The sequence below is a fragment of the Cibotium barometz genome, chromosome 24, assembly GCF_041138505.1.
Source record: "Cibotium barometz isolate CiBa-2024 chromosome 24, ASM4113850v1, whole genome shotgun sequence".
NCBI lineage: Eukaryota > Viridiplantae > Streptophyta > Polypodiopsida > Cyatheales > Cibotiaceae > Cibotium > Cibotium barometz.
In genome coordinates this window covers 56,282,152-56,296,819 of record NC_141069.1, presented here as the reverse complement: position 1 = coordinate 56,296,819, position 14,668 = coordinate 56,282,152, and the positions used below count along the sequence as shown (strand labels likewise).

At 42.3% G+C, this 14,668-nt stretch overlaps 2 long non-coding RNA genes across 2 annotated transcripts; one reads left to right on the top strand and one right to left on the bottom strand.

Moving 5' to 3' along the window:
• Positions 1-8,975: 8,975 nt before the first annotated feature.
• On the bottom strand, positions 8,976-12,130 carry LOC147625483 (uncharacterized). Its single transcript, XR_015269002.1, has 3 exons — positions 10,709-12,130; positions 10,322-10,471; positions 8,976-10,207 (listed from the first exon to the last, which is right to left on the bottom strand). It is a non-coding gene; the product is annotated as an uncharacterized LOC147625483 (long non-coding RNA).
• LOC147625482 (uncharacterized) lies at positions 8,977-14,191 on the top strand. The gene is made up of 2 exons (XR_015269003.1): positions 8,977-9,242; positions 13,672-14,191. It is a non-coding gene; the product is annotated as an uncharacterized LOC147625482 (long non-coding RNA).
• Positions 14,192-14,668: the final 477 nt, after the last annotated feature.

The window sequence follows — 14,668 nt, the reverse complement described above, 5'->3', positions numbered from 1 at the left end:
CCTAGGATCATCTCGTAGGAGTACACTTTATCATCAAAATCCATTACTGCAAATGTATGATGCACATAATGGTCTAGGACCTTGACTTTGAAATTTCTGTGCAATCCCAAAGCTTTCACTACCATTGGCCAACATTAGGAAGTGAATGGGGTCTTCTTGGGCCCTTTAATTTGCCCAAGCCTAATCAAGGTGATTAAGGAATAGCCAAATGGGGGGTTGCCATGTAGACTGAAATGTTGGGTTTTTAAGAGAGGTGTAAGAGTGGTCAAAGGGTGCACTTTTTCCCCAAAAAGGGGAGGGGGGCAATTTTACAATTTTTGGACCTCCATAACTTCTACATACAAGCTCCGATTTGAGCGGAGATTACAGATCCGTGATCTACGCATCAAGAGCTTTCCATAGATATGTTACATGATATGGTTTTATCCACTAGATTTTAAATTCTATTTTTTCCCCAAAATTCAAATTCAAATAAAGTAGTCGTTTTGAAGCTTCTAATTAGAAAACGTTTCTTCTTAAGAGAAAAGGTTTGACTCCCTTAAATTGCCAAATAAAAGGGCCCAAGAAGCCTTCCATTGAGGTCCTAATGTTTCACCTTGAGGTTAGCAACTTCCCTGGATGGTTTGCTCAGTTTTTCCCAGCAACGCTTTGTTACAATACTCACACCGGCACCACCGTCAAGGACTACCATGACAATATTGCCTTTGCAAACAAGTGGTAACACTGCATTTGAATCATCACCTTCAAAATAATCTCCAAGTGTGTTGACACAGAGTTTAAACAGGGACTGGGGATCTTCCTCTACATGGGCTTCATTGTCTGGCAATGGTTCTAGTGCTTGTTCTTTGAGTGGCTTCTGTGATGGCCAATTTTCGATAGGGGTTTCTTGTAGGCTCGCTAGGTTTATAACCAACTCATCTTTTAAAAAGGATCATAAGGTTTCTGCCAACTCTTGATCCCCTTATTAACATGGTGGTAGTGGTAGGCATAGCCAGAAAATTCATAAGTTTCGGGGCATTTAGTTGGGCATCTATGACACTCCGTCCTTCCGAGGGGGTTTGTGGGGGCAATTGCATTTCCCATAGATCTTGCACATCATTTTCTAACATGTTTTCATGCATATCACCTAGATGTACATCTTTAGGCTCATGTTCCCTCAATTGTGCATTAAGCTTGTGCTTAGGTCTAGTGGTTTCGAGCATGTCCTTGCATCATCCTTCGAATCATGCATCCGGCCCTTGTTTAGAGTTTTCTGAGATCACACTAGTAGGGATCTATAGGGGTTTGCCGGTTTAAAGAGGTTTGTAAAGAGTAGTTGGGGACTTCCGAGGAATTAGAATAGACTGAGGGGGATGTTCCTTGGCAACTTGCGTGTCATTTTTCGTAGTTGTGGCCTCATTCAACTCCTCCTTAGGTATCGGATAAACACCAAGCTTGTTCGTATTGGTCTTCTTTTGAGGCGGGGTCTTGGGGGCTTGTATGCCTACCATCTTGGGGGACTCCTTGGCAACTTGTTTACTTGCATCCTTATGCAGCTCCTTTGGTACTTGCTTGCCTAGAACTTTGGGTGGATTTTTAGTGCATGGTCACCGGATCCTTGGTGCCAATAACTTTCTTCTTACCCTTTTTTGACTACTTCTTCTTCTTGCGACGTCTTTTGACAGTCTTAGTGCTCTCGTTGTCCTTGGCATTTTCAACTTCAATCACAGGCGTAGCTCCTGCTTGCATCCTAGTAATAGCGTTGAGATTCACAAATCCCTTGGGTTTTTCACTAGTCACTAGTCGACTTAGCATGTGTACAGGTACCGTGAATGGGCTTTTAGTCGATTTCCTCGGACATTGAGCGAACAAATGGTCTATGCCGCATTAATCACAGGTGGCTATGGGCATACTAAGATTGAGAGGGTATGGCGGGCCACTAGCCGTAGAAGGACAATCTGTCGCTTTCTGTGGTGGCTGATTTTGTTGGCAGCTTACAAGAGTACTTTTAGTAGAGAACTCTGCCATTTGATTTGCCCTTTGGTATTTATAGCCTGTTGGACGGCGGCCGATGTGTAGAAACATGGGTTTGCCCCCTTCCTATAGCTGTCACACGATACACAGGTATGAGTCCTTCCGAATCTTGCAGGTAACAAGCCGGGAATATCCGATGACCCTGTATGTCATACTAGGGGGTGGTGGCTATGTACTCATGTATATACTCGCGTTGAGATTCTCCCATCATCTAAATGATTGGAGCGATCGGGGACATACGAGTGAGACTATGCTTTATTGGAGCACAGAATTTGGGGGCGATTACATATCTTAAAGCTGTGGGGGGCACAATAGATGCGGATGCCACTAGGATAGGTTGAAGATCTGATGTGGTTAGGCAATTTTGGTCCTTATGGCCTTGAATGCCCCATTCTCTGCAGATTTCGGTGTTGCTCAGCCAAAGCATATGCGCTCGAGCCTCAAAACCGGGAGGTATATTATGCGCGAGTGCCGTGTAAGCGGGCCTCATGGCTCTAGATGCAATGCTTGGTCTTCGATGTAGAGTTTTTGACCCGTATGCATGCAAACGACTTTAGAATGCTCACTTGAGTGTGCATTTACATCCAAGGGCTGACAAGAGATGAGTGTGTGGACAAGGTTCCTTCTTCGTGAGGCTTGAATTACAGAAAAACTGTATTTTTTGTCCAAAAATTTTGCTCAGCGCGTGAATGCGAGCTAATAGAGCGCAATTGGGTGCGAAGTGACTTAGGATATGTTAAAATAATTAAGACTCACTAGCATGTCCAATCTTGGTCCGTTCTGGTTTCGTTCAGTTCAACAGTTTAAGCCTTGTAGTCGAAAAGACTGCCCTGCGCATGAACGTGACCTAAAAGCTCAGAATAAGCTAAGCTTGGGTCCATCTATGCGAAGTGGCATGAGGATGCCTCGTTTTAATTTATATCCCAACCCGAGTCTGTTTGGCTAGCCGTTTAGATCTAATCGACAAATAACTAGTCTCACGTATGAACGCGGGTTAACACAACCAGATTTTGCAAAATCTATTATGAATATGTAGTACTAGTTATGACGGAGGGGCTTGCTAAGTTTGGTCTCGTTCCGATCAAGTTAGGTCGTTCGTTGGAGGCCTCGTGCCCGAAAGATTGTGTGGCACATGAACGTGACCTAACTCAGTTGGATCTAGGTACGCTTGTGTAAATGTGTCGCACTAGGTAAGACCTACTAGGGGTTCACCAAGTCTAGGATCGTTCTCGGCTACGTTAGGCTGTCCGTTGAAGGTCTCGTGACCAAAAACTAGTTTTGCGCGAGAACGCGGTCTTAACTACTCAAAATTACTTGGGGTTTGTTCTAACTGTGCGAGGCAGTGTGAGGATGCCTCGTTTCAATTTTGGTCCAGATCCGAGTACGTTTTGTCAAGTTTGTAAGCCTTAGCGTTGAAAAGATGCTTATGCACATGAACGCGGCCTAAAAAGCTCAGAATTGGTCAATCTTGGTTCAGCCTATGGGGGACAATGTGTTGACCCCTCATTTCAAATTTGGTCCAATTTCGGTCTCGTTTGGTTAGGTTCCTATGACTACGAGTGAAAATCACCGTACTACACGTGAAACGTCTCTAGTTTATCAATTTCATCCAAGTGTGAGATTTTTCATGTCCCTAATAGTGTCCCGGATGGGCACGTGAATTGTGGTGCCAATCCGACTTCGTTTGTGTGGGTTTATATGGGTACGAGCAAAAATCATTGTACCACGCGCGAAATGCCTCTAAGTTACACATTTCAGCCAAGTAATGGCTTGCACGCGTGCGAATAGGTGTCCCAGATAGGCATACAATTTTTCACGCCGATCCAACTTTGTATGGGCAGGTTCACGCGGGTATGAAGGATTTCGCTTGCCTTTGGTCGCTTTTTGTGTGTTTTGTGGCCTATACGTGTGCGAGCGGGCTCACTATGGGGTCCAATTGTGTAACTGTGCATGTGTACATGTGTGTGCATGTGTGAAAGCACTCACTCTTATGTACGTGTGTATGTGTGCACACGCATGGGCAACGAAAGAGTACTCTTACATGGCGTGCGTCATGTGTGCGCATGCACGCGTACTCGAGTGTGGAGAGGGGGTTCGGTTTGGAGGACGTAAACGAGTGCGGGAGGGAGAACGGAGAATCCAAAGCCTTATATATCTACCCAAAAAAGCTTCAAAAAGCTTTATTAAAGCTTTCAAAAGCTTTTTTTGTTAAAAGCTTAGATCTTTTATGTGTGTGAGAGAGCAATGGAGAGCAACGGAGAGAGCAATGGAGCTTGTGTATGTGTGTGAGAGAGAGCAATGGAGAGCTTGGAGGAGAAGGCCTAAGCTTGTGTTGCAACCTATGCGCGTCACCTATGTGCATCCCCTACGCTCGTGGGAAGCTCAAGACTTGCAGTCTACATCAAACAAGAACGTGGTGAGTGACTCACCCCATCCCTCTGTTATTTCATGGTAACCCTATGTTGTGTGTGTGTGTGTGTGTGTGCCTCAAACGCACGCATAGTCATAGCCCAAGGCCCCAACGATCTTCTCTTCTTGTTGCTTTGCTTGCCTATGTAAGGGGGTGAAGCAACGAGAGGGAATGGTAAACACTTTTCCCACATCCGCTCCGCTTGCGTAAGGGGAGAGGAGGAGGGAAATCGGCTTAACATTGGCGTCGTTGCCGGGGAAATTATAGTGGCCAAATGTTAAGCACTCTCCCACCTGTCTCCCCTTACGTAGGCAGAGAGGATGCCGGAGACATGTTAAGCTCTCCCTCCATTGGTTCACCTCCTTACGCAGGCAAGTTACACAATGAAGAGAGGATAGAGAGGGGACTTGGGCTATGGCTATGCGCATGCATTCACCCACATACACACACACAATGAGAGGGAAACCCTTGACTCAAAGAGGAGGAGTTGAAGCATGTCACTCACCTCTTTGCTTGCCGTAGATAGCCGTTGAATCTTGGTAGCTCCACGCGCGTAGTGGGAGATCTTGAGAAGCCAAAGCACGAGAAGAGAAGCCCTTGCAAACCCCCTCACACACACAGGAACAAGATGCAACACTTACACAGTAGTCAAATCTCATTTTTTGCATCTTACCCAAAATTATGAGCTTCCACATTACAAATTGGGCTTTATAGTGGCCATGGAGATCGGCTCGGACGCCCATACTATGGACCTGGGCACTTTCTGGCACTAAATGGTGGTCATAGCCCACTATATCGATCTCGAAAAGTAGGACCAAAAGGTGAGCTTTTATGAAAGAAAACATACAAGGCACACTATAGCAAGCTTGCATAGCACATCATAAAAGGCAAAGAGAAGAAAATTTACCTGACGATGACGAATCTTTTCTGACGAATCTGTTAAAAAAAACTAAAAAAGAAGAAAAAAAACTTTGACGATTTTGCAGGTGTCTTAGACGATTCTGCATCTTCAGAAAAAATGTTGGAAATTGTGCTAGGAAGCAAGATTTTACCTACTACAAGCTGGGTAAACACTACATACAGCAAGTGGCTCACAAAGTGCATCTATGAAGCATGAAAAAGAGCACCTTTTCAAGATGATTCCGCTGCCATGCTACATGATTTTGCGCTCCAAGCTTTTTCCTTGAAAAAAAGCTGCTGTAAGAAGTCCCAAAGGGAATACACTTCACCCTTGAAATGCAAGAGAAAAGGCTTGCAAACTGATGAGCATCATCGGCTTGCTTCGACTCCAATTTTATATGCAAGGCAAGGACTCTGAATCAGTGCTCAAGGACCCAAAAACTCTCTTCACAGCTCAAACACATGTTTCAACAAAGGGGAATGGTATCTGCTATAACTTGATCTGTATTGGTAACAACTTTAGTCCATAGAGATTCTCTTCATAACTTGGTTGCTACTAACCTTGCATGCTAACACACCCGCTTACTAACTGCATAATTACACTACATCTACACTTTGGCAATGACCTACACAGTAGATTTGACATTACCAAGCACAATGATGCTACATTGAGATAGCTAAATACCAAAATCCCTACGGCTGTACTACATGGCTAATCTTTCTTTTTTTTTTTAGTGAAACAGCTGTATTAAAGAAAAAGTAATTACAAAAAGCTGCCTCATGTAGGGTCATGTAGGGGTTTACTGCCCCTACATGACTAATCTTGCCACTTTAAGGCTTGAAAGTCTATTATGCAGTTGCATCGCGACGACAGCCACAATCATCTTTCATTTGCCAAGTGTCACTAACTCTCATCATCCACCATCATTAATCTTACTAACAACCTGAAGCAACCAGTTTTGAATGGAATCTTCTATGTCTAATGTTGCATACTAGTACTGTGCTAATGTTTCCGTACAACAACCACAGAAAATTCTTGTCACTGAACAACAAGAATCCTCTCAACACTTGTTTCAAAAAACTTCCGGGTGCAACCAAGCATCTTCACAGAAACGCGCCCGAGGACATGCGCAATTTAGGAAGGGGGGAATGTTTCGTCGAGAACTAAAGGTTTCGTTGAGAACTCGACAAGCTATCAACACAGGAACTAAGTGTGTACTGAAACAGGTTGATATTCCAAAACACATAACCAATGCTTTTCTTCGAAAATGGTGCAAATGGAATCGGATGGACATGTGGGTTCATTCATTGTGGAGCCTACATCAAAAGCTTCGATTGGAGCACCTAACTTATTAATTGAGTGCATGAGCTAAAGATGGGAGAATAACTCGTGTTCAACGGGAATAATTAAACGGGAATGTTACCTATGCCAAAGTGCAATGTATACATTTATGACTAGCCTTGTTTGGGTTCATTGGAATTCCAAGTTGTATACTAGGGTACCCAATCTACTCAAGAATGACCCATTCGTAGTAAGTGTCCACCCACATGTGAAGAGAGTAAGTTTTGACCCAAAGAGAATAATTAAACGGGAATGTTACCTATGCCAAAGTGCAATGTATACATTTATGACTAGCCTTATTTGATACTAGGATACCCAATCTACTCGAGAATGACCCATTCATAGTAAGTGTCCGCCCACATGTGAAGAGAGTAAGTTTTGACCCAAAGAGATATAAGTGAACTCTCACTTATTTTAATGCACCTTTTACCCGTGATGAAGAGCTCTCAAGCTATGGTTACTCTTAAGCTCTCTCCTTTGTACTCCATTGAACACTCTAGCTCCATCAATCAATGAGTAAAACTCCTCATTCTTTCTCTTAATCTCCATTAGCATTGAAGTAGTTGAATGCTTCTTCTTCCCTCTTGTGTGTGCATGTTTGTACTGTGTGTGTGTGTAGTCTCCATTGGTGCATCATTGGATTGACTCCTCTATCGAGCTTGTGGGCATTGAATCTTGCATTCTATGTTTTCTTAAGCTTGTGGGTTAAGTAGATCTATGCATTAGGCATTGCATGCATTAGGGTAAGCTTGATTTAATCGATGCAATGTATGAGGCTAAGAATGTGTGAGAGTGTAGAATAGGTATGTGTGTGTGCATGTGGGATTGCCATACATTGCATTGCTTGTTCTCTTAATTGGTGTATGTGTATTAGGGATTGAGGATATGATTGAGTGCGTAGGAGTGGTAGAAGTGTCAAGTGGTAGGTTATGTGTGTGTGAACTCTCCCGTAACAAGGGATAAGCCTTCATGCACTAATTGGGTCTAGCCTCTAGTTGACATAGTGTTTTCCACACACTTTGTTCAATGAGTGTGGACATGCTATGCACTATATTGCAAGATAGAGAGCACAGTTGTTCACCCACCTTATCCGATCTATCAAGTTTCCAATGAACAAAGTAGGACGTTTGAGAAAATATATGGTATCCCAAGTATACGAGGCTATTTACAATAGCACTCCTTTTGACATGTAGCACTTGCTCCATCTAATCTAAGTTGGTTTCCCCATTGCTTCTAAATATTTATATTATCCTTGTGTACATGAAGTCATTTGAAACACATTTTACTTGAGATTTTATCCGTGTTGGTTTCTTGTCTACTTGAGATTTTATCTATGTTGCTTTCTTGTCTACTGTTCTGAAATGTCTTGCATTAACATAAGAGACAATATATGTAATGCTAAAGACACATCCAGCTACCAAAGATATAAAGAATATCTAAATAAATTGTTGCGCTGCGCAGAAGATAGAAAATAGAACTTATTCAAATAGTTGAGAGGTACCTGCGCAGAAGATAGAAAATAGAACTTATTCAAATAGTTGAGAGGTACCTGCCAAAGAAGAGTTTTAACATAGATAACAAAGGGCATCACATAGCTTCTAACAGTTGACACTTGTACCTTAGAGAATCCCAAGTGGTAGCTATCACTCCCAAACTGATAGCCACCACTATGGAGGTAGATACAAATAAAGACAATAATCAGAATATCATAGAAAATATAATTTCTGTCAAGTTGTGAAAGATTTACAGTGTCAAGATGCTAGCTACCAGTATCAAGGAGGTAGCTAGCAAAAAAGAACAAAAAACATAATAACATAGAGAGTAGAATTTCTCATAGGTGGTGGTAGCTACTAGTGAAAGCAGAGAAGAAATTTTCTGATAGATGGTAGTTGGGTGGTAGATACCATTGAAAGTAGAGAAAACATTTGCTCACAGGTGGTAGCTACCAGTATGAAGAAGGTAGCTACTAGTTAAAGCAGGGAAGACATTGTTTGATAGATGGTGGTTAGGTGGTAGCTACCATTGAAAGCAGAGAAAAGTTTTTCTCACAAGTGGTAGCTACCGGTATGAAGGTGGTAGCTACTAGTGAAAGCATGGAATGCATTTAAATTAATCCAACTTGTAGTATAGAAAACATATGAGGAAAAATAGAGCACAGATAACACATTACACATTACAAAGTCAGCATATTACTTAACTTGTACTTTCAACACCGAAACCTATTTACAAAAAAGCTGTAAAAATTTAACTGCACTTTGAAATTGTGCTATCTCCAATGATTGTATCAAAGTAGTGCATGGGGCAAACATATTTGATGATAATATTGTTCATTACAAGTATGAAAACTTCAGTGGATTACAAAAAGGTACCAAAACTAGCAAAAGACTTCAGGGTTCCTATTTACCATATTTTGATATATTTTGGCCTAAACTCTATCACAATAGTTATACTTCCATTGTGATATGACATGGTTACCTCAGGGTCTTCATTACGAGGCAAGGGGTGGGTGGTACAAAAATCCAAGCAATTGGGAGCTGCAAGCCACATAGTGAGCCAAAGACACACATCCCTGGAAAAGTAAGTCCTCATTTCGCTTGGATCTTGGTCTTTTAGTTTTTTCACAATGAGACTACTACCCTTGACATTCCGAATACATTTATATTCACTTTCATCAATCAATATAGTGTTTGAGGGGCCATGTGTTGGTACGTTGTTCCAAAAGTCCTGAAGCTTCTTGTAAAAAACTGGTTTGTTGCTTCCTTCTTGAACTGAAAATCTTTCCTCTCGCATGCAATGTTCTTGTGAGTAAATGGCTTTAATTTTCTTCGACTGCCTTGAAAAGCACCAATCCAATATTGATGACTGCCTTCTTGTGTATTGCACATGTCCAAACAGAGACATGAAACCACTCCAAGAAAGTTTTTGCATTAGCCTTGACATCAATATCTAACCCCTTTCTGCGTCCTACATGTACCGGCCTCATTTCATTGAAATAATTAGGGCACTTCTCTCCTAACCTGGAGTTTGTAGATGAGAGTAGTAACCCATTAAGATCAAATATCAGGGCTGGCTTGTTCTCAATGGCTTGTGGGATGTTTGACATCCTCCTAGGGATGACAGGCTTGGAATTCCAAACACCATACTTGCTGCATGTCACTGATGCATACAATTTGATTATCCATGTTAGCATGTTCAGTAAGCTCTTCATTTGCTCTACTATCTGCATCCCCATGTGTGACATCAAGATCACTATCAACAACCACCTTTTTAATTGAGCTGTCCTCTCCATCAATCACGTGTAACATCAATACCACTATCAGCAACCACCCCTTTATTTGATCTGTTCTCTGCATCACCATGTGTGACCTCCCCACCACTATCAGTAGGCATGGCTTTAATTGAGCTTTTCTTTGCATGTGTGCCCTCCTCCTCTAAGGCTTCATGTGCACCCCCTTCCTCCTTTGTAGCATAAACATCTCTATCTCCTGGGCTAGATTTTTGTGCAGCATTGTCCTTTGTAGCTTTGACTTTCTCCCTTGTGGCTTCAAAATCAGCACCAACAACCCTAAGTTTAATTTCATTTAGTAAAACTCATGTACTATAGGTCTCCAAGACAAAACCATGTTGATGGCATGCCTCAAGAATGGTTGCCATACCTTCGGCTCCCCATCACAACTTCCAAGAATCCTCGGAAACCCATAAACATGTAGTATCATCGGGCTCCTCATCTCTTGCCCAAATCTGTACCTTGTTCACAATGTCCTCTACCTGTTCTTCTAGTTGTTTAGTTTGTACATTGCAGTTATCTAAATAAATGAAACAAGCGTATCCTTGCATTACTATTACAATAAGTTAAAACTAACACTAAATTGCACTTAGAGAAGATGACATGAAAGACACACACATTCTTTCATTCATCAAAAAGCTATTACAAAGGCAAAATGGCCAGAGGCTTTTGATAACAAAATACACTAGCTTACAAAATGCTTGGGTAGATAGTTGCTAAGTTGGCCAACATTTTTTAGCTCTAGTAATTGTAGCACCTTTCCTCCCAGGTTCTTCCAGTCCCTTTGTTGAAGTGGCACGCTCACTTAAGTTTCTTTTGGCTCCTTTGTCATTGCAATAGGTTTTCCAACACCATCTCCTGTAACAAAAAGTGTAGATAATGAATGAAGGAAAGCTGCACTGTGCTTTGATGAAAAGCATGCCACCAGAGTTCACTCAAAGCCGACTTTCATTTCCTTTTGCATCATCGCAATGGTGTCAGCAAATGGAAGGACTTCCCTGTTTCCCCTTTCCAAACTTCTTCAATGTAGATGCTTATATCACCTCCTCTTCATGGGGAGTAGCATATGACTTTGTTGCATCCTCAGTTGCATGCTCTACTTCTTTACTAGAAGTGGCGCTAATAATCGCAATGTCTGCAACATCTTGCCTAGTCATTTTTTGCCCTTTCCACATGGTCCCCAAATCCCCATAGTTTTTCCACATGGTCCCCAAATAGGCAGAAAGTATGCTCAGTCTGTACATTGACATCATGGCTCAAGAGCGAAGCGGCTCCCTTTGCTAGAAAAAACAAGAAATAAAAAACATGTCCAACGACAACATGATACATACTCATCAAAAAATAATAACTGAGTTTCCTACCACTGAAAAATTTCATGGGTACACTTTGATTGGACACATTGCGGTTATCTTTTGCCTCTGCAAACACATACATAATCATAGCTTAACATTCTTATCACATTAGTGACATACACAAAAGTTCACTATCACTTACCATTCACGCAAAGTGCTAGCTACCAATCATTATTATAGCTAACAGTGCACGAGTGGTAGATTCCTTCGCGTGATGACAAGCGAGGTTTCTTCCATGAGCTAGCCGGGGTAAGCTCTTTGCCCACGATCGGAGTCCGGATGAGGGAGATTTGTCCCAAACAGTTTTCAGCCTTTCTACACTGCTTGTTGGCTCCCTGTAGCATTCTGCCTAAAACTGCGGGCGATTAGTTCAGAATTCCGGATCTTTCTTTTTGCGGTTGCGTGCGTGCCATCGGGCTCTCGAAAATGACCACTCACCCACCTCGATCGGAGTCCGGATGAGGGAGATACGAGCAAACCAGTATGCGTGCCTGCTAATAGGAGCAAAATCCTAACATCTAAGAGGTAGCTACCAGCCATTATTTGTAGCTACTAGTGCATGGGCTGCTAGCTACCAGGAGCAAAATCCTAATTGCAAAGTGGTAGCTACCAGTGCACCAGTGGTAGCTACCAAGAAAAAAAATCCTAATTGCAAAGTGGTAGGTACTAGCCATTATTGTAGCTACCATAAAAACAGTGGTAGCTACCAGTAAATAAGGATTGCTACCATAAAGGAGAACTCCCATATTCCATAGGTTCCCATCCACCAGTAGTGAGTACCACTTATTCAGACTAACTAGTGGTAGCTACCACCAAAAACAAAATATTAAAATTCACAGGTTGAAGCTATTAGTTATAGTAAGTTTTAGCTACCAATTGACAGTGGTAGCTACCATACAGGAGAAAATACATATTCCAAAGCTACCCAAAATAATTAGTGGTAGCTATCATAAAATTAGTGGTAGCTATCATAAAATAAGTGGTAGTTATCATAAAATAAATTCCATGGGTGTCATCAATCAGTGGTAGTTACCATAAAATAAATTGTGTCTACCACGAAAATAGACAAATAGACAGTGTAGAATCTCATAGATGGTATCTACCACGTATGAGGTGGTAGCTATCATATACAAGAAAGTAGATACCAGATTGAAGGTGGTAGCTACAATATAGTAGGTATTTACTAAAGGTAACCATCCAATTGTAGGTACCAAATAGTGTTTGGTAGGACATTCTTAACACCTATCACTAGTGTATATTACAAATTCAAATTGAAAAAGCTTGGGTGCATACCAGACTTTATGGTTTTGTATGATGCATCACACCCATTGAAGAGCACCAAAGATCGTACGCTCTGTGGAATCCCTTGGCTGCATCCAAGGCTGCATCCAATATGCATGCATGTATCCTTGCTGGCAACAAGATAAGAAAAATAATAGATATGGTAGGCATGCTTGCATGGTAGAATGAACACACCAAGTGCCTCATCATCATACATCGGCAACCCACAAGCTGAGCAAAGCTTATACACAGTAAAGATGTCCACATCAGCATGTGTAGCTTTTAGCTGCACCATCTTTGCTTCATCCTTTTCATTTCCACTTTCTTCCACCTCCCGCAAAGAATTCTCAGCAGTGAGCGGTTGTGTCTTGAGACCATCCACAAGTATTCTAGCACCCTCATCTCAGCGCATGTCTACCTTACGCATGTTAAGCGCCCGTGCTGCTTCTTTGCATTCTTGTACTGCCAATGCATGGTTGGCTTCCACCAATGCATGGTTGGCTTCCACCAATGCAAAGACACTATCCAAGTGTGCAAGAGGCGGTGGACCAAACAACACTTTCTTTGCATTGTGCAAATCTAAATCCTTACATGCTTCCTCTTCCTCCAAATCGGCAATCCTAGTCATTCAACATGAGTTGGGAGGTGCAGAAATAGAATGGAAAACTGCCCCCATTACTTTTCAGTTTCTCCTCAATTGGGAGGATTGCTATGAGCATGGTTTCCTTAGCATTATTTTGAATTTTTCTATGAGAACTAAGGAATCTTGATTGCATTATAAGAATTTTCAAGAAAGGATTTGTAAGTGGCATGTTCTCACGCTGTTAGGCATTTTTTTGAAGGCCAGTTTTGCCCTAGAATGGCCACTGCGGTTGCTGTGCTTCTGTTCAGGTGTTTGCAGGAGCCGGCATTTTGAATCCTCTCTAGCCCACCCCGTAGGAGTGGATCAAAAGTCTTTTGGTTTTAGATCATGTTTGTACAATGTGATGTAGATAGGGCAGTCAGAGATAGATCTAGTAGGTGTTTCAAGTAAAAAAACAATGTGTTTTCAGGAGGTCGGACACTCATTTTGGACATATTTTGGCAGAGGGTTCCGGCAATGCAGTCGAAGGTCTGAGGTGTCAAGATTGCAGTCAAACAGTTGCTCTACAAGCCGGTCTAGACGGTTTGTCAAACGGAGCATAGAGCAGAGAGATATGGTGCCTCTAGTTTGGAGAAAGTGTTGTGGAGCATGCATGTAGGGCCTAGCAGTCATTTTTGGTTGCAGATACTAGGAGCATGGAGTGTTGGATGGAGATGAAGCAAACATGTGGATTGTACTTGAAGACTTGGTCTACAGGGCCATGTGATTGGTTTTGTGATTGGATGTACAGGCAAAGAATGGCACAACCATGAAGAAGCACAAAAAAGCGCTTTAAAGAGATTTTTTTTTTAAAGATTGTATCTAAGCAAGGGGCTCCAAGCCTGGTTTTTTTGAGAGAGACACACAGAGAGCCCCACGTGGGTGTGTTGAAGAGCTCGACTGGTGGATTCTTGACGCACGCGTTGCGGTATTGCGCACTTGTATACCTTTATGACAAGCAATTAAAGTGGTGATTTGCGATAACCGTGTTGTCTCGTCTTGCAATGTGGTACACTCTTGTTGTATCGTGTGTGTATTGCAGGTGTATTCAATGAGTGGCATGTGTGGTTGAGATCTATGACGCGTGTGTGCTCTAGGCGAACGACTCCACACTCTCTCTCCTCTCTCTCGATATACTTCTTATCTATCATACATCCCGAAAAGGGCAGATTCCCTTGTGTGTGTGGTTGGTGTGTGTGGGTGGAAGTGTACTAAGGGTGTGAGTTGCAAGTTTACATGGGTGGGTGGTTGGTGTGTGTGGGTGGAAGTGTACTAAGGGTGTGAGTTGCAAGTTTACATGGGTGTGTAGAGTTGTGTTGTGTTTCCAGAGTGCGTACTGGTGGTGCACCTGATTTTGCATTTTGTTTTCAGACTGTGGAGAGAGAGCTATAGAGGCCGTCTTGCAGTTGTTGCAACCTCTCCACAGTTTTTGGTGCCCCCACTGAGAAGCATTGACCTTCAG